General features: G+C 38.3%; 1 long non-coding RNA gene across 2 annotated transcripts in view; it reads left to right on the top strand.

The window, feature by feature from the left end:
• The window catches only part of LOC129486050 (uncharacterized), a 501,974-nt gene that overhangs the window by 232,850 nt on the left and 250,404 nt on the right, over positions 1-18,720 (top strand). For both annotated transcript variants that reach the window (XR_008658839.2, XR_010121668.1), the window contains one exon: positions 15,525-15,651. This is a non-coding gene — a long non-coding RNA (uncharacterized lncRNA). The remainder of the gene's footprint in view (positions 1-15,524; positions 15,652-18,720) is intronic.

Raw genomic sequence — 18,720 nt, 5'->3', positions numbered from 1 at the left:
TTGTCTACCTGAAATAACCTTCTCTTCTTTTTCCTTTTTCTTTATCTTGTCTTTCTCCTACAGATCGCATTACCCTGTTGTGCCTTTTTTTTTTTCCTTCTCCAGAAGCGGGAGATGCACTGCCTTGTCCTCTCTTCACTGATGATGCTGTCCTGTAGCCATTTGCCATCCTTGCTCTTTTTGAACCTGGCTGCCAGCATTCTGGAGAAGGAAATACGGTGTAGCTATTATTGCATTTGGAGAAACTAGCATAATTTATGACTAAGGAAGAGCATCAATAAATATATCCTGAATTGACTTGAAATTAACATTTCAGCCTTCTTATAATTTACATATCTAATACTTTAGAAGGCACGCTTTTTAATTGACAAAGGAAGACATTTGGAATGGGAAGGGGGGAGTGTCATTCCAAAAGCAGTTGCAGTAGAAGTATTAGAACTACCTCGTCCAGCCAGCCCTGTGTGACAAGGTGGGCAGCATATGGCAGGACAAGCTTTTGAAATGCTGACAGCAGTGGGGTATAGCACGGAATAGAAGATGGGGGCACCATAACAAGACACTATGTTTGATGATCTTCAGTAAAGTTACTAAGCTCATGTATGCTCCAAGGGATGAGATTCCTTAGAAGAACAGAAGGAGGACAGAATCTTGGGTCTGAATCTGACACTTGGGTTCCTGGGAATGTCTATGAAAACAGGCATGGAAATAGGGGCAATGAGAAAGTAAGATGGGAAATTGGTAGAAACTCTGAGTGTGTGTTTGTGTGTGTGTGTGTCTGTGTGTTAGTAAACAGTGGGAACACACAAATTTTAAAATTTAGAGCATTCAGGACCATTTCACTTAAATCTCAGAAGTACAGAAAGGCTCCGAAGAATCATATTACAGATACTTTATTTCCACGATTTCATCTGATTCTCACATTAACATAATGAAATAGACACAAAGTAGTTATTGTTATTATTTCACAGATGAGGAAATGCAACTTAAAGAGGTTAAGTTCATAATAATTTAATTATGTTAAATTATTCATTTAAATGAATACTAAGAGGCAGAATTATGTGCTGAGTATTGTATGCTTCACTTCATTATCTCATTTAATTATCTCAAATACAACAAGAGGTCGCTACTATTATTATACCCCCTTTTCAGCAGAGGAAACTGAGAGGTTAAGCTGGTTCCTCAGTGTCACACAGGAAACCATGAACTGAAAATCATGTCCATCCATTCTAAAGCCTCTATAGTTAGTCACTGTGATTTTACCTTTGCAGCTTATGAATCTTAAAATCCAGTCTTCCTCAACACTACTTTTCTCCTAGTCCGTTACAAACAAACAAGTAAATCAGAAAAATAAAAAAAGGAAACAATCCAGGAGATGATTTCAGCCCGACTTTAACATTTGCTCATTCATTTTAATCGTGCTCTATGACAACAAAGGAGTGTGGGGGTTCCAAGTACAAACAGTAACTTGTTCCATATTCAGAATGGGCCCTCACATCCCATCGCCTAGCCACATGCTCTGCTCATTCCTGTGATCACAGACATAGCCAGCAACCTGTTCCATCACCTCCTGCCTCTTTGCATTTCAAGTGTTTCAGGGTGCCTGCAGACAGGAACTCATTTATCCCTCCATGTGATGATAAAGTCACTGTCCCATTCCTCTCAAATGGTGAGAGTGAGGTACAGGAGGGAGGAGGAGCCCTTTCTAAAGGTCATACTGAGGTGGGAGTGGAGCCCTGGGGACCTGGATACCCCCTCCCACCGGGGCTGCCTTCCTCCTCCTCAGCTGTCCTAGGGATCTAGAAAAGAGATACAATCATCAGGCACAGCAATGATGGGTTGTTAGCATTTGATGATAATGGTTATCACTGGGGGAAACTTTGAATAGAAAATTTTTATCAGCGAACTGATTCAGGACTAAAAATATTTCAGAACGATCGGATATTCTGTGTTTAGTTAGAAATTCTTCCCCACCTCCCTCTTGAAAACTGATCTCTGGGGAAAAAAAACAAAAAGGAAGCTTAAGAAAATTCCTCAGGCCAGGTGTGGCGGCTCACACTTGGAATCCCAGCACTTTGGGGGGCCAAGGTGGGAGGATCACCTGAGGTCAGGAGTTTGAGACCAGCCTGGGCAATGTGGTGAAGCCCTGTCTCTACTAAAAATACAAAAATTAGCCAGGCCTGGTGGCGGATGCCCATAATCCCAGCTACTTGGGAGGTTGAGGCAGGAGAATCGCTTGAACCCAGGAGGTGGAGGTTGCAGTGAGCCGAGATCACGCCATTACATTCCAGCCTGAACAACAAGAGCGAAACTCCATCTCAAAAAACAAACAAGCAAACAAACACCCTCAGTTTAAATTTTTTTGAATTAATAAAATCCTAAATTACACATGGCTAGATTTCCATTTCAAAAGCCAATTTTCTGATAGCCATATAATTAAAACCCTCTTATTAAAAATAATGGAATAAAATCTATGTATTATTAATCCGTGGTTTCCTAAACTTAAATATATTCTTTCCTTCCTAACTTTTGCCATATCCAAATATGGCTTCTTTTGTTATTTTTTAAAGAAACTTAATATTTTTATTTAAATTGATGATTTTTTAAAAAGCTTACTTTCTTTAGTATGTTTCCAATATGCCTCTATAAAAAAGGTACTAATAGCACTACATAAATACATAGCTAATAAAATAAAACCTATTTGTTCATATAACACCTAAAACCATGTCACATACTACCAGCAGCAAGCTTTCTACCTCTTAGATGGCCTTTTCTATTATTGGGCTAAGGCAATAGAGATAATATTCAGGAACTCCAGGAGAAATATATTAAGGATAGGTGGAATGATCTCTGACAGAGGTCGTTTATAAAGTAAATAATATATTGATGTGTGTACATCTCCTTTGATTTCTTGACTTCAGTACTGATTGATTTTAGAGTTAGGCATTGATAGAGTTTGGCTGTGTCCCCATCCAAGTGTCATCTTGAATTGTAATTCCCACGTGTTGAGGGAGGGAGGTGATTGGATCATGGGGGCGGTTTCCCGCATGTTGTTTTCATGATAGTGAGTTCTCATGATAGCTGATGGTTTTATAAGGGGCTCTTCCCTCTTTGCTTTCTCTTTCTTGTGAAGAAAGTGCCTGCCTCCCCTTCACTTTCTCCCATGATTGTAGGTTTCCCGAGGCCACCCTAGCCATGTGGAACTGTGAGTCCACTAAACCTCTTTTATTTATAAATCACCCGGTCTTGGGTAGTATCTTTATAGCAGTGTGAGAACAGACTAATACAGGCATCTTCTTTCAAAGCAGCGAGGTAGGTTTAGCAAATTGGGCAGCAAGTAATGCGTAGCAGCTCTTTTCCCTATCAGCAGTCTTGAACCTGAAAGGAATATTATTTTTCAGCTCAGATATTTTTTCCGCATGTGTTTTTTTTCTGCTAAAGATATAGACGACAATGTAGCTGAAACTTAAGTATACTTTTGTGGGGTCATGTCACTTTATCAACTTAAGACTTACAACATTTGCTCCAAAAAGAGGTGTCCATCTCCTTATTCATACCCTGCTTCTCTCCTGCCCACAATGCTGACATGTTGCATAGTAAACAATTAACCTAACCCAAAAGAGATGGCTGGCCTTTGCCCTTGGCTCCTGGGAGGTGATGTCTAGGCCATGGAAATGTCCGGCCTGAAAAGAGTACCTTTGTTTACCTGGGAAGTTGGGCCACTCTGGACAGCCCAAACACATGATTAATGATAAGGCTTCAGGCCCTGTTGTATCCATTCATCTTCTAGAGGGGCTGTAGACGAAAGGTCAGGCACAGAGGCAGTCAACTCTCTCTATGTGATTGAATTTCAATAAAAACTCTGGATTACCAAGGTCCGGTGAGCTTCCCTAATAGGTAATACTTTGTGCATATTGTCACAAATCATTGCTGGTAGAGGTAATGTCGGGGGCTCCGTTGGGAGAGGGTAACTGGAAGCTCCACATTTGGAACCCTTCCAGACTCTGCCCCACACATCTCTTCTTTTGCATGACTTTAATCTATATCTTTTCACTCTTATAAAACGAAACTATGAGTATAGCAATCATGATATTCAGTGAGTTCTGTGAGTTCTTCTAGTAAAGCATTGACCTCAGGGTGTGTACTGTACCCCCACCATCACACTCGTCATCAGCACTGTGTGAATGACAGGCACCGTAATATCATAACTGAAAAACTTGCAGCCCTATTCCCCATTAAGCAACTCTGTGACCTTGAACAAGTTACTTAGCTTCTCTAAATTTCTGTTCACATAATGGGAATAATACTATCATGTACTTTGTGGAGTTGTGAAAAATCAGTAACATTGCTGTGCTGAGCCATATTAGAACCTGAGACAGAAGGAAAAATTGGTATTGATTTATTCTTTATTTCAATTTCTGACATTTTGTTCATCACAAATATTTAATAATTTTTATTTAAAAAAATTCACTAAAAATTATTTATCTTGACTACCGAGTTTTTGAGAGCCCCTCAACTTTTCCACCTAAGATGAGAGCTTTAATCATCTCACCTTACTCTTGGCTCTAGAGTGAAGATGAACAGTAATAATGAAAATAAATTGCATACAACAGGGTCAGTCGTATAGGGAACACTCTATAACATGTAATTCTTGCAGATATTGTTGTTGTCGTGGTTAACTTAGACATGACTGTGGAAATTTAGTGCTATGTTAATGAGGATTAAAAAGAAACTATAACTAGAGAAGGAAAATGGGCAGTATTTTTAGCATAAAGGAAACATGAAGAGTTTATTTCCAGGTGTTGCCTGTAAAGATTAAGCAGTGCACATAAGTATGAGTGCTGCTGCATGAGTTTTTTAATTTATTATATGAAAAATGGCAAATGAATAGGTTTGAGGCTCTTTATAAATGTTAGCATTTATCAAAAGATGTTAAATTTGTAAAGATTATCTTTTTTTTTGAGACAGGATCTCACTCTGTCACCCAGGCTGGAATGCAGTGGTGCAATGACAGCTCAATGCAGCCCCCACTTCCTGGGCTCAAGAGATCCTCCTGCCTCAGCCCCCTGAGCTAGTACTACAGGTGCATACCACCATGCCCAGCTAAGTTTAAATTTGTTTGTAGAGGCAGGATCTCCTTATGTTACTTAGGCTGGTCTTGAACTCCTGGACTCAAGTAATCCTCCTGCCTTGGCCTCCCAAAATGCTAGGACTGTGGGTGTGCACCACCACTCCACTTTAAACAAATAGTACATTCAACATTTAGTACATTGAAATGCTTAGGAAGTATAATATTCTAGTTAAATAAATGTACCCAGAGAATTTATTTCCAATTCAGCTTCCGCTATTGAAAATTCTCTGTAAGACATCCCTGACTTCCCTACCACAGTAACTGGACTAAATGGAGCACAATAATCTTGTGGCATTCTTGCGGACATTCATGATCCTTGGTTCAATCTATGTTTATAGGTGTTGGAGACAGAGCTGTGACTTTTGAAACTTAATCCCTTACAAAATACACATTTTTCTTCCACGACTTGTATCTTACTTCCTGAGGGAGATAAATAAAAGTAAATTCCTGCTGTGGTATAATACAAAAATAAATATTTGGTTTTTTTTTGTCCCAAGGTTCTGAAAAAGCAACCAAGTAATTAGAGGGTTAGAACTCCTCTCCAGTCCCCGATCTCAGGAGAAAGTGGGGGAGAGGGGGTTTAAGCACAAATGATGAATAATGTAATCAGTCAGGCCTACGGAATGAAACCTTGATGAAACCCTCTAAATGAAGGGGTTTGAGGAGCTCCTGAGTTGGTGAACACATTGAGATGCTGTGAGAGAGCGCATCTGGAGAAGATGTGGAAGCCCTGCTCCTGGCCCTCCCATACCTTGTCCTGTGCAGTGCTGCTTTTTAGCTGTCCCTGAGTTGTATCCTTTCAAAAAAAATCTCAGCAATAAGGAAAGTATTTTCCTGAGTTCTGTAAATCATTCTAGCAATTATAGAACCTGAGGAGGAGGTTGTGGGGACCTCCAAATTTATAGCCAGTGAGACTCGCATGTGATGTGGAGGCAGTCTTGTAGGACTGAGCTCTTAATCCGTGGGATGTGCCCTACTCTGGGAAGTTAGTGTCAGAACTGAATTGTTGGAAACCCAGTTGGTGTCAGAGAATTAGAGAACTTCTAATATAGTTTACATGTATTTATCCTTATAAAAATCTTGCTGGGCTCCTTCAAATCATTTGGGGTTATTCTAGTTTTACAACTGCAGTAAACACATTGGCTATGGCCAAGGGTTCTCTCTGTTTCTTATTATTTCTATTCTCTAAAATGAATTAGCATTTTAGGAAGGCTTTACAATTTAATTAACTGACGAAATTCCTATAAATAGAATATTCACATCTTTTAATGTTGTATAAATAACCAATTTATTGGATAAGTTTTCCATTAGTTATATTGTCATCCTTCATTCCAGGATGAACTATTTCTACTTCTAAGACACAATCTGTTCATGCACAGGTACTTTTGAAAACTAAACTCAGAAGGTAGGAAGGAAAATCGAGAATGGAAAAGGCATCTGAAGTTTACAGCAGTGTGATTCACAATGTGGTGCTTAAACCAGCAGCATTTGTCTTACCTGTAAGCTTGTTAGAAATGCAAATTCATTGGCTCCACATCAACTTATGGAAGTGGGATGGGGCCCAGGACACTGTGTTCAACAAGCTTTTTAGGTGATCCATATGCACAGTAAAGTCTGAGAACCACTGCTCCATATATAGTTTAGTCAAAGGTATGTTCAGGTGAGTAAGTGAGCAGTGATGAGAAGCTCAGATTAAATGGTAGAGTGACAAACTCTTCTAGTTTGTCTGGGGCTGTGAGTGTTCTGGGATGCAGGACTTTCAGGGCTACAATCAGGTAAGTTCCAGGCAAACTGGGACAAGTTGGTGATCACGGTCAAGTGGTTTTGTGCGTATTTGAAAAGCTAGCATGCCTCACATTTAATTTTGTCTCTTTTGGATATCCTTTATTCCCTGAGTGATTTCCCTCAGGCTCTGAGCATGACCAAATTAATATGGCTATCTTCTGGGTCATAGATTTGGGGAATTCAATAAGGTAGTTAGTTAGAGCTGACATTTTGTTCTTGCTGTAACTGCTGGAGTTTGATTACACCAGAGTGTGTGATCCATAACTTGCTTCTCTGCTTAATTCCTTCTCACTTCAATGTTATATGTGCAACAGGGCTCAAAAATGGCAGGAGCTGGGAATGACTAAAGTTCTTTAAAGTCACTTATATTTATTTATTTTATTTTTCTTTGTTGTCTATTTCTGTTTGCTCTAGCCTAGGTTATTATGAATCCCTTTTTTGGTTTCCTATCTGAGCGGAATTCTTCATTAATAGTATAAGTTTGCACTTATGTCAATGAGTCTTATTTTTCAGTAGTTTTTGGGTATTGTTCCAATTTTAGATGTTGCTAAAGTGCTGTAAATGCCACTGAGAGTTGATTAATACAGTTAACAGCTACTAGTAATTATGAGTGTCATTTTTTACTTTAAATGTGGCTTTATTTTAGCATGTACTTTGAAAGCTTAATTCTAAGGAAATAGAGTAGAAATTGTTCCAAAGAAATGTAGTTTATCTTTTGTGGAGTTCAAAGCAGAAACAAAACAAAACAAAACATCTACGAATTTGTCTATCGCTAATGAAATCAAATGAGTTGATGGGTATGTGTTTCTTCAAACATAATAACTCTGTACAAATTATTTGTTTTTAATGTCATAAAAGCCCATATTATATTATTTGGTTTTCTTAAAACTCTTACAATGAGGACTCAATTATGTTGCATTCACAAACAATTAGGTTTGACTATTTGGATGCAAACTATTGTTGCCAACATTTTGCAGCATTTTTTAACTAGTAAAAACATTCTGCTTTGTCTATTAAAATACTCGTTTTGTAAATTGTTTTTCCATGCCATTTAGACTCTAGCACAAATGCTTTTTCTCTCTTTTTGTCGCTAATTTTTCCCCTGTCTATCCACACAATTTGCTGGATAAATCCTATGAATTATCTCTGAAATATGAGCTTGCTTTACTGAACTAAGGACTCAATCTCATGTTTGAGAGAACTTTAGATCCAAGCTAAATGAAAGAGTCATTTCCTAAGGCTTTACTGTACCCATTTAGTAGTTGCTGAGTAACTGCAATCCCCAACATGTGTCAGATTGTATGGTCTCATCCATGAACCTCGGTGGTACACTCTGGCTCAGAAGGCAGAGTTCTTTATTATTCTGGGCCAGGTTTTACAGTCATCACATATGATGAGAATTAGGTGTGTTCAAAAATTAACCACTGAATAACTCTCAGGAAGCTACGCTGGGTACCAACATACTATTGTTGCAGGTACAACACAATCAGTTTTTCTTTTAAGAATGGAAAAGGTTATCTGATTTTGATTGTGCACTAGATGAAATACTTGGATCATATTCTTGTCATTAGAGCAAAACTGTATATCCTCAAACATTAGAATTACACTTAGCATGTGGAGTGGGGCCAAAAATCTAAACACCATATGTATTAGAACCACCTGCGGAAACAAGAAATTCAAGACCTTCATCTCACTCCCACTCCACGCCTGCCTGAATTAAGGGCAATGGCAGGCGGCAGACATGCCTTCAGTTTAAATGTTCATTCTTTCTCTCCCCTTCTCTTTGTGCCTTGATTCCTTTTCCTGTCATTTAGTTTAGTTTCATCATAGGCCTTTATAAATTAGGTTTTGTTTTTATTCCCATTTTACAAAAGTTAGTGACCCTCCCATCAGAGAGAAAGTAGAAAGTAGCAGTGCCAATATTTGAACCTAGGCTTCCTATCACTGAAACTTCTACCTTAGTCCGTGTGCTACATTATTATACAACATACCCATGAGCAGTCTTTGATGACATTGTATAAGAAACAAAAAGCCAAAATGTTAGGTAGCCCAAAACCCTGAAATATACATCCAGTGGGAATGTTGTTGCTGTCTCGTCACTGTTTTTGCAGCGATGGTCTTACAGACATCTGTATAGGCAGTTGCTTGACTACTTTTCATCGTATTTCCTAAACCTCTGGGACTAGGTTTCCAATATCACCTCTTTCCAGTTGTAACCAAGGTTTTGACACAACTAGGGCTCTGATATTGGTAGAAAGAAGTTGAGAGCCCTTCTCCCAAGTTCAAACCAATGATTACATAAAAGTCTTATCTACAGAGTTTTGTTCAGTATAATATACTATAGTCCATTGGTAATTTTGGAACTGGAGGGACTAATTCAGTTGCAGTTTACGTGAAACTTTAGCAAATTGGACTGACCAAGATGCCTATGCTAGCCACAGTAATATTTAAGTGTCCGGTTAATTTTATGAGCACAGAACCCACTGTGAAATTTTCTGTGCCTCAGTTCAGCACGTGTGTCTATTATTCCTCATCTAAGGTCTGCTTTCCAAGTTAGAATCCAAATATAAATGTATCGGGCTATATATATTGGGGTTCACAACATAAGAGATATGAATGCAATGGTCCATGTAATTACAGCAATATAAGCTTCTAAGCCATCAATGAGCTATGAGTGCATTGCAAAAGCTAGTCAAACAAATCAAGCTTTGTGATATACCAGCTTTTTCTTTATTTCAAAATCACTTTAAAAAAAAAAAAAAAAGAAAACGTACTAACCTTTCACTCAACACAAACTAATGATGGACTCCTAGTTCGTTTATATTCAGCTGGGGTAACATATTTATTCAGATGCCAGATGTAGAGTGTTAATGGATTAAAGTATATAGACAAAGTGGGCAATTGTACTGTAAATGTTACTTAAGTGAATTTGGCCTGCAAAGATATTATTGATTTATTTTATCTAATTTGGTTTGTATTGCAATTCAAGCTCAAGATGGAGGGTTGAAGTCATCTGTCTTCTATAGGTAAAATGACTTCAGGTCACAAGGGAACCAAACTAAGTGAATAGGAAGTCTCTTTGTTTGAGGATGCAAAGAGAGGAAATATTTTCCAGTATGAAGAGGGTAGGGAGAGGGAAGTGTTGTGCTTTCAAGGACACTAGAAATCATATTCCACCAGGAAGAAAACATGCAACCACCACTCAGTAAAACATTCTGATTTCCTTGTCAATATTAAAACAATATCCCTTAATGGCTGATAAGTTGATCTTTGGGAAGCTAGGCATGGGGCTTAGGGATGTTACTTATTATCGATCACTTTGTAAATCAGCTGAATAAGAAGAAAGCTACCTTTCTAGGGGATGTACAAAGCACCCTATTGAGTAGGTCATGTTCCTCCCTCAGTTCTCCAAGTGTCCAGGCTTATGAAGAAAAGAGAGAGAAGCTTATGGGCACAGAAGAGCAATGTTCTCTCTCTTAACCCTTTTTCTCTTGAAATTGTTACAAAATTGCTTCATACTAAATTTAGTGTTTAATGATTGAACATGAATGATGAAAAGCAAACTATTTAGTTCCATTAAACTATTGTGAGAATATTATATTATGTGGCTTTAATCCCAGAATTATTATAGCCAAAATTCATGATGATTATAAAGAAAAAGAGAATAATTGGGACTTTAAAAATAGGGTTGTCAGAAAGCAAACTTTGTACAGTTCATTAGTTTAGGTACTCTGACATATCTCCGTGAAACATGGAAATATTCATATTCTTTCCAATTAAGATGGGGAAACTGAGGCCTAGGGAGGCCTGGTGAGCAGTCCAAGGCCACCTGGGGTGACCATAAGACTTTTCAAGGTGGAAAAGTGATTGGCACTGCATGCCAGTGATAGTCTCTTGGCTCCGCTGCTTCTAGAGTTGCAAAGAGATCTATTAAACAGAACAGTCAGCCGGCTCCCTAGGAGTCTTTGGATATGAAGTCTCTAAAGATTTCATGCAAAATGTCCCAGACCTGAAACATCTGTTCTGGAGATACAGTCAAGTTCCACTCCATAGTCCCAAGTTAACAACTTATTTTATTTCCTTGTATTTTATTTTTTTTAAGCACATAGCAGCTGTCCACTTATTTCAGAGGACAGACCTTGGTTTTAAACCTCAGTCAGAGAATGTTACATAGAAAACTCTCCACACTTCACTGTATGTGCTAATTAGAACTTCTTACACAAACACATAAATTCATTTATGCACTGATGAATTTTCATTTGCCAGATAGCTCCAGTATAAAGGCTAGAAAAGTAAAAAATAGTCCAAGGAATTTAACGTTTATTTTTATGCAAGCTTGGATGATTTTTAGAATTGTTTTGTTTTTGGAGGATTGATTTGCATGTGCAATGCATTTGTTTTTTGAGATTTTGAAACATTTCCTGGAAAAGGGAGGCAAATTTTCTTCATAGAGAGGCATCCAGTTAGATACTCTGAAACCCAGGAGAACAGAAGTGAAAGAAATAAATAATCCCTAGGTCACGCATTCACAAGGCCCAAGAGAAAGAATGAAGGGCATCAAGGAAAAGATAAAAGCAGCTTATTACTTCACTGCTGCATGGGGTAAATTCGTCTCCAGTGTGAGCCCTACCGTGAATAAAGAGAAATCACCTAGGTCTCTTTCTGTTGCATCCTTTCAATAAATGACAGTAGGTAAATGTCATAGTCTCATCTCTCCCATAGAAATGCTAATTTATGTGCTGTTTCCTTTTTAAATCATTCCTCACTTTACCCTCATTAAACACACATAAACACACATTCATACGTATTTATTCATCCATCTACCCATCTATCCATCCAATATATACTGAGCAGCTACTATTGGCCTGGCATTCTCTGGGGCCCTGGAACAAGACAGAGAAAGTCACAGCTTTTATCTGCTTCTACAAAGCTCACAGTCTTGCGGGAGACCCATATAATTACAAAGCAAATCAAATCCATAATAAAGATATTTTTGAGTACAAAGAATCGTTAGAAAGATTATAATGATAAATAATTATTTGGAGAAACAGAAGTCCTTTGAGTAAGAAGTTGATCATGAAAAGCCCGCCTCAATAAGATTAAATTATATGAATGATGGAAAAGAACTAACAATGCAGTGTTTTGAGGAAAGAATCTTCCAGAAAAAGAGAAGAAAATTCACAATAGCTTTGAGGCCAGGGCAGATTTTTTTAAATAGAAAGAAGGTCATAAAGTTTAGAGCATAATGATTGTAAGTTGACTTAGTAGAGTGTGGTGTAGGATGAAGCCAGGGAGGTTAACAGGAGCTAAATCATGAAAATATCTTATAGGCTATTAAGAAAAAAAAAAAAACCACTGACATTTCCTTCTTTATTTAAACTTTGATACAATTTTCTACATAACATCTATGGGCTAGGCATTGCGCCAAATACTTTACAGATGCTATTTCATGTCCCTTCATAACAATCCTGTGAGGAATGCAACAATATCCTCATTTTGCAGATAAGAAAGCTAAAACTCAGCTGGGCACGGTGGCTCATGCCTGTAATCCCAGCACTTTGGGAGGCTGAGGCGGGCGGATCACGAGGTCAGGAGATCAAGACCATTCTGGCTAACATGGTGAAACCCCGTCTCTACTAAAAATACAAAGAATTAGCTGAGCGTGGTGGTGGGTGCCTTTAGTCCCAGCTACTTGGGAGGCTGAGGTGTGAACCCAGGCGGTGGAGCTTGCTGTGAGCTGAGATTGCTCCACTGCACTCCAGCCTGGGAAAACAAAACAAAACAAACAAACAAACAAACAAACGAAAACTCATCTGGAGGTTGAATAAATTCCCCAAGGTTATTTAGTTAAGAGGTGGAGGCAAGATTCCAAACCAGATCTATTGCCACCATCTGAGCCCTTGTCTGTTCTCCTCTTTCAGACTGTGTCTCCTTGATCCTATTTCCTGAACTAGCTGACATGTTGTATATATAATGCAGGTGAAGCATACACAGAAACAACCGTCTTCTGAAATAGGAAAGCTGAGATCCTGTTGACCAGAAGAAACTGAGTGTGAAAGAAAGTGTTCCTTAGGTATGACAGTTAATGGTAGTTAGATTCTAAATGATCTCTGCTAAATGACCTCTGTTATTAGAGTTTGAATTCTCCATCACAGATAGATTGAAGATTTTCATGATGCCAAGAAGTCATCTATGTAGATATAAGTATGTAGATTTGTGTGTCTGCATATTTACATATATATTCATATACATGAGTTGTATATGAGTGTGGTGCAGGATGTTCCTATTCATATGTATTCAAATATACTCACATATGAGTTATACATTGAGGAAGACTGAATTTTTTTTAAATTATACTTTAAGTTTTGGGATACATGTGCAGAACGTGCAGGTTTGTTACATAGGTATACACATGCCATGGTGGTTTGCTGCACCCATCAACCCGTCATCTACATTAGGTATTTCTCCTAATGCTATCCCTCCCCCTAGACCCCCACTCCCTGACAGGCCCCAGTGTGTGATGTTTACCTTCCTGTGTCCATGTGTTCTCATCGTTCAACTCTCACTTATGAGTGAGAACATGTGGTGTTTGGTTTTCTGTTCCTTTGTTAATTTACTGAGAATAATGGTTTCCAGCTTCATCCATGTCCCTGCAAAGGACATGATCTCATCCGTTTTTATGGCTGCATAGTATCCCATGGTGTATATGTGCCACATTTTCTTTATGCAGTCTATCAGTGATGGGCATTTAGGTTGGTTCGAAGTCTTTACTATTGTGAATAGTGCTGCCATAAACATATGTGTGCATGTGTCTTTATAGTAGAATGATTTATAATCCTTTGGGCATATACCTAGTAATGGGATTGCTGGGTCAAATGATATTTCAGGTTCTAGATCCTTGAGGAATCGCCACACTGTCTTCCACAATGGTTAAACTAATTTACACTCCCACTAACAGTGTAAAAGCATTCCTATTTCTCCACATCCTCTCCAGCATCTGTTGTTTCCTGACTTTTTAATGATCGCCATTCTAACTGGCATGAGATAGTATCTCATTGTGGTTTTGATCTGCATTTCTCTAATGACCAGTGACGATGAGCCTTTTTTTCATATGTTTGTTGGCTGCATAAATGTCTTCTTTTGAGAAGTGTCTGTTCATATCCTTTGTCTACTTTTTGATGGGGTTGTTTGGTTTTTTTCTTGTAAATTTGTTCCTTACAGATTCTGGATATTAGCCCTTTGTCAGATGGATAGATTGCAAAAATTTTATGCCATTCTGTAGGTTGCCTGTTCACTCTGATGATAGTTCCTTTAGCTGTGCAGAAGTTCCTTAGTTTAATTAGATCCCATTTGTCAATTTTGGCTTTTGTTGCCGTTGCTTTTGGTGTTTTAGTCATGAAGTCTTCGCGCATGCCTATGTCCTGAGTGGTATTGCCTAGGTTTTCTTCTAGGGTTTTTATGGTTTTAGGTCTTACATTTAAGTCTTTAATCCATTGTAAGTTCATTTTTGTATAAGGTGTAAGGAAGGGATCCAGTTTCAGTTTTCGGCATATGGCTAGCCAGTTTTCCCAACACCATTTATTAAATAGGGAATCCTTTCCCCATTGCTTGTTTTTGTCAGGTTTGTCAAAAGTCAGATGGTTCTAGATGTATGGCATTATTTCTGAGTCCTCTGTTCTGTTCCATTGGTCTATATATCTGTTTTGGTACCACTTACCATGCTGTTTTGGTTACTGCTGCCTTGTAGTATAGTTTGAAGTCAGGTAGCATGATGCCTCCAGCTTTGTTCTTTTTGCTTAGGATTGTCTTGGCTATACAGGCTCTTTTTGGTTCCATATGAAATTTAAAGTAGTTTTTTCTAATTCTACGAAGAAGTTTAATGGTAGCTTGATGGGGATAGCATTGAATCTATAAATTACTTTGGGCAGTATGTCCATTTTCATGATATTGATTCTTCCTATCCATGAGCATGGAATGTTTGAAAGTTTTTCCATTTGTTTGTGTCCTCTCTGATTTCCTTGAGCAGTGGTTTGTAGTTCTCCTTGAAGAGGTTCTTCACATCCCTTGTAAGTTGGATTCCTAGGTATTTATTCTCTTTGTAGCAACTGCGAATGGGAGTTCACTCATGATTTGGCTCTCTGTTTGTCTATTATTGGGGTATAGGAAGGCTTGTGAGTTTTGCACATTGATTTTTTATCCTGAGACTTTGCTAAAGTTGCTTGTCAGCTTAAGGAGATTTTGGGCTGGTATGATGGGGTTTTCTAAATATACAATCATGTTATCTGCAAACAGAGACAATTTGACTTCCTCTCTGCCTATTTGAATACACTTTATTTCCTTCTCTGGCCTGATTGCCCTGGCCAGAACTTCCGATACTATGTTGAATAGGAGTGGTGAGAGAGGGCATCCTTGTCTTGTGCCAGTTTTCAAAGGGAATGCTTCCAGTATTTCAAAGGGAATGCTTCCAGTATTTCAAAGGGAATGCCCATTCAGTGTGACATTGCCTGTGGGTTTGTCATAAATAGCTCTTATTATCTTGAGATACTTTCCATCAATACCTAGTTTTTTGAGAGTCAATAAATGGTCTCTCTGTCTGTGTCTCTTTTCTCAGCTTGCCCTTGGAACTTAGCAATCATGTTGTGAGAAAGAAACCCCAGGCCACATGGAAAAGCCATGGTGTTTACTTGTTTTTGCTAACAGCCCCAATTAAACACAGTCTACAGATAACTACCAGAAATGTGAGTAAATAAGCCTTCAGATGATTCCACCTTCCTCCCTTCCAGCCACCCCAAGGGATGCCGAGTAAAACAGAAACAAGCTATTCTCATTAAGTCTTGCCCAAACTGCAGATTTGTAAGTAAAGTGTAAATTTTATCATTGTTTCAAGCACTAATATTTAGGATAACTTGTTATACAACCAAAGCAACTGGAACACACACACACAAACACACACGTACAAAACATTCTTTGAAGATGACATACACACATATACACACACACACATTCTGGCTACTGGTGGCCTTTAACAGCCTAATTAACTGACTTAATGTTCATTTCCTTGGTCTATTAAATGGAGATAATAATGGCTCCTAGTACATAAACTTGTGAAAATAAATAGGACGATGTTTATATATCTCTTAGCACAGTGTCTGGCACACAATAGGTGCTCAGTGACCGTCACCATAAAATAAAATTACTTATTCTCTAAAATAAAATTTAAAGTCATGATTACTGTTATTACTGTGCCATTGGGCATGGGTCCAGTTTACAACTTACGTGTTTTTCCCCTAGAGTTCACTTAAAAAGTTTTCAAATAAAAGTGCCACCCAAGCCGTACTATTATCTAAATAGTTTCTGAAGCATGTAAGAAAATCAGAGCTATGGATAATTAGAGGTCAGCTGATGAGACCAGTAAAAGACGTCTCACCACATCTTAAGGGAGAAATAAAGCAAAAGGCTTAGAAACTAGCAAAGGTTTTTTTTTTTTTTTTTAAGGCAGAATGAATATATATATTTGTGCATGAACTTTACCCAGTTGTGAAATTCAGGATGAAACCTAGACATTTATGTGTTGATGACAGTTGCCACCAATTAAATTTCATCCCAGCACAAATCAGATGGCATAAATCAAGGACTTTGAGGAAAAGGAAGTCATTTTTTCCAAGAAAATGTGTTATTCCCTTTTGTACAAATGCTACCTTTTGGGATCATAATTGTATTTATAACAACAGGGCCCATTGTTGTGCTGTGTCATTGTCTAGCCTTTTTTTGCAGAAGGCTATTATTGTTGATTCCATAGTATTCTTTTCCATGTGCACAGATTTTATTTGTATCATGTCATTTCTTGAAAAAATGAAGGTAAATCCAAGAGGTTCTGGAAATTCTGATTGGTGGGTAGCCTGTTGGGTTGGGTAGACTCCTGAACACATCTAACAGTCGGATCTATCAGTTGCAAGCACAAAATTCCCAAACTAAGAGCTACCAGTCTCTATGAATCTAAGATACTCTCATGTCTTGGCCTTACACAATCGCACACTCATCTCTGGTAAGTCAAATAAAAATTACCCAACTGTTTTTTTTGAATCATTTATACCAATTGACGTCAGCATTTGGTGAAGACAGTTTGATTAGGAACCTCTCCCCATAAAAGAGCAGGAGGGAGCACATGGAAACCTAAAGCACTGTCTTTAACTTAGCTTTAAAATTGCAGGGCTGAACCTGGCACTGTCTATGACTACCTTGTGCAAATCACTGCTGTTGTCCCATGAGACACTTTTGACATCCTGAGCACCTGACACCCAACTTAGAAATTCCAAAAACAGGGAAGTTGATCAAGTCCTCATCAGTGGGTGCAGGAAAAGTCTGAAGTCCAATCAGATGTTGTAACTTTGAGTAGACTTATTTTTTTCAATTAGGAGATGTTTGATATTTGATAGATGCATGATCTTTCTTACTAATGCTCTTGGTAACTCCTCATTCTCCAGGAAACATTTTTTCGCTCCTTCCTTACTAACTTCCTACCCCTACCCCCTTTGAACATAATCTTCAGCCAGGCTAGAAGACTGTGCTGTGAGGAACCGTTGCACCTTCTATTTATCTTTATTATCCTGTTTTCATTGCTATTGTTACCTTTAACTGTCTTCCTTGCTTGATTTTATATTCCACAATGAGAAAGATGGTATCTATCATGGTACCCCCAGTACGCCCTAGTGCACAGACTGGCAAACAGTAAACACAGTAACAATGAGTGTTGGAAAAAACAGTAAATGAGTGAACAAGCTTACCAGATTCACAGGACCTAAACCTCCTAGTAATTGAACTAATCATTTCTATGCTTCAAAATGAAATCACAATTTAATTGAAGAAATAGGGTAAATACACAGGTTGGTATTTAACAAGCTTTTAAAAGCCCATAAAATAATAAAGACTACTAGGTACACTGTTGGTCTCCTTGCCTGTAATCTCTCAGCTTTCTCATTACCCCTGAATACTGCTAAAAGTCCAGTTTCACAGGCATTAAAGGAAATAGTGCAGTCGTCTGAATTACATGAATTTTAATCCCCGTCTTGCTTTACATCAGCAGTGTGCCTTAGTTTGCTCATTGTTAAAGCTGTGTTAATAATTTTACTGTTATTTGAGGATTAGAAATAATACACATAAAGCACCTAGTGCAGGGATGAGAGTGTGACAGTATGCATTATGTAAAACCCTTCTCAGTAGTAGCATTGTATTCTCATTTTTAAACACTTTCAGTGACTCCCCATTGCCGACCTAAAGAATAAAATTAGGTAACACAGTTAATCCCACAATGGGTTCTTTCTTTTCCAGCCTCAAATCCCTCTACATTTCTCCTATTTCAGATTGTCCATCCAAATCGCCCACTCTTTCTTCTTCAACATGCTTGGAACCTTCAAGACTTTGTACCTGTGGTTATACTGTATTATCAGGCTGGATTGTTATTTCTTATCTGCTGAAATTCCTTTTACTATGAGTGGCCATATTGAGCCGTGTTTAAGAACATGGACTAACGGGTCCAGTCTACCTGGGTTCAAATCCTAGCTCCCTCGCATAATACATCTGTGACCTTGGAAAACTTACTTAACATCTCCAGGCCTCAGAGTCAGTGAGGGTACAGTGGGAACAAGAAAACACTTATCTTCCAGGGTTACAAAGATGAAAGGAATTCACATGTGTAAAGTTATAATAATGTACCTATAGCAGTGCATGGAATGAAGTAAGTGCTGCCTGGAATATTAGTTGCTGTCATCCTCATCCTCCTCATCAATATCATCAACAATAGTTTTTTC

The sequence above is a fragment of the Symphalangus syndactylus genome, chromosome 7, assembly GCF_028878055.3.
Source record: "Symphalangus syndactylus isolate Jambi chromosome 7, NHGRI_mSymSyn1-v2.1_pri, whole genome shotgun sequence".
NCBI lineage: Eukaryota > Metazoa > Chordata > Mammalia > Primates > Hylobatidae > Symphalangus > Symphalangus syndactylus.
The sequence above is the reverse complement of the archived record's forward strand: the minus strand, read 5'-3'. Positions and strand labels throughout refer to the sequence as shown.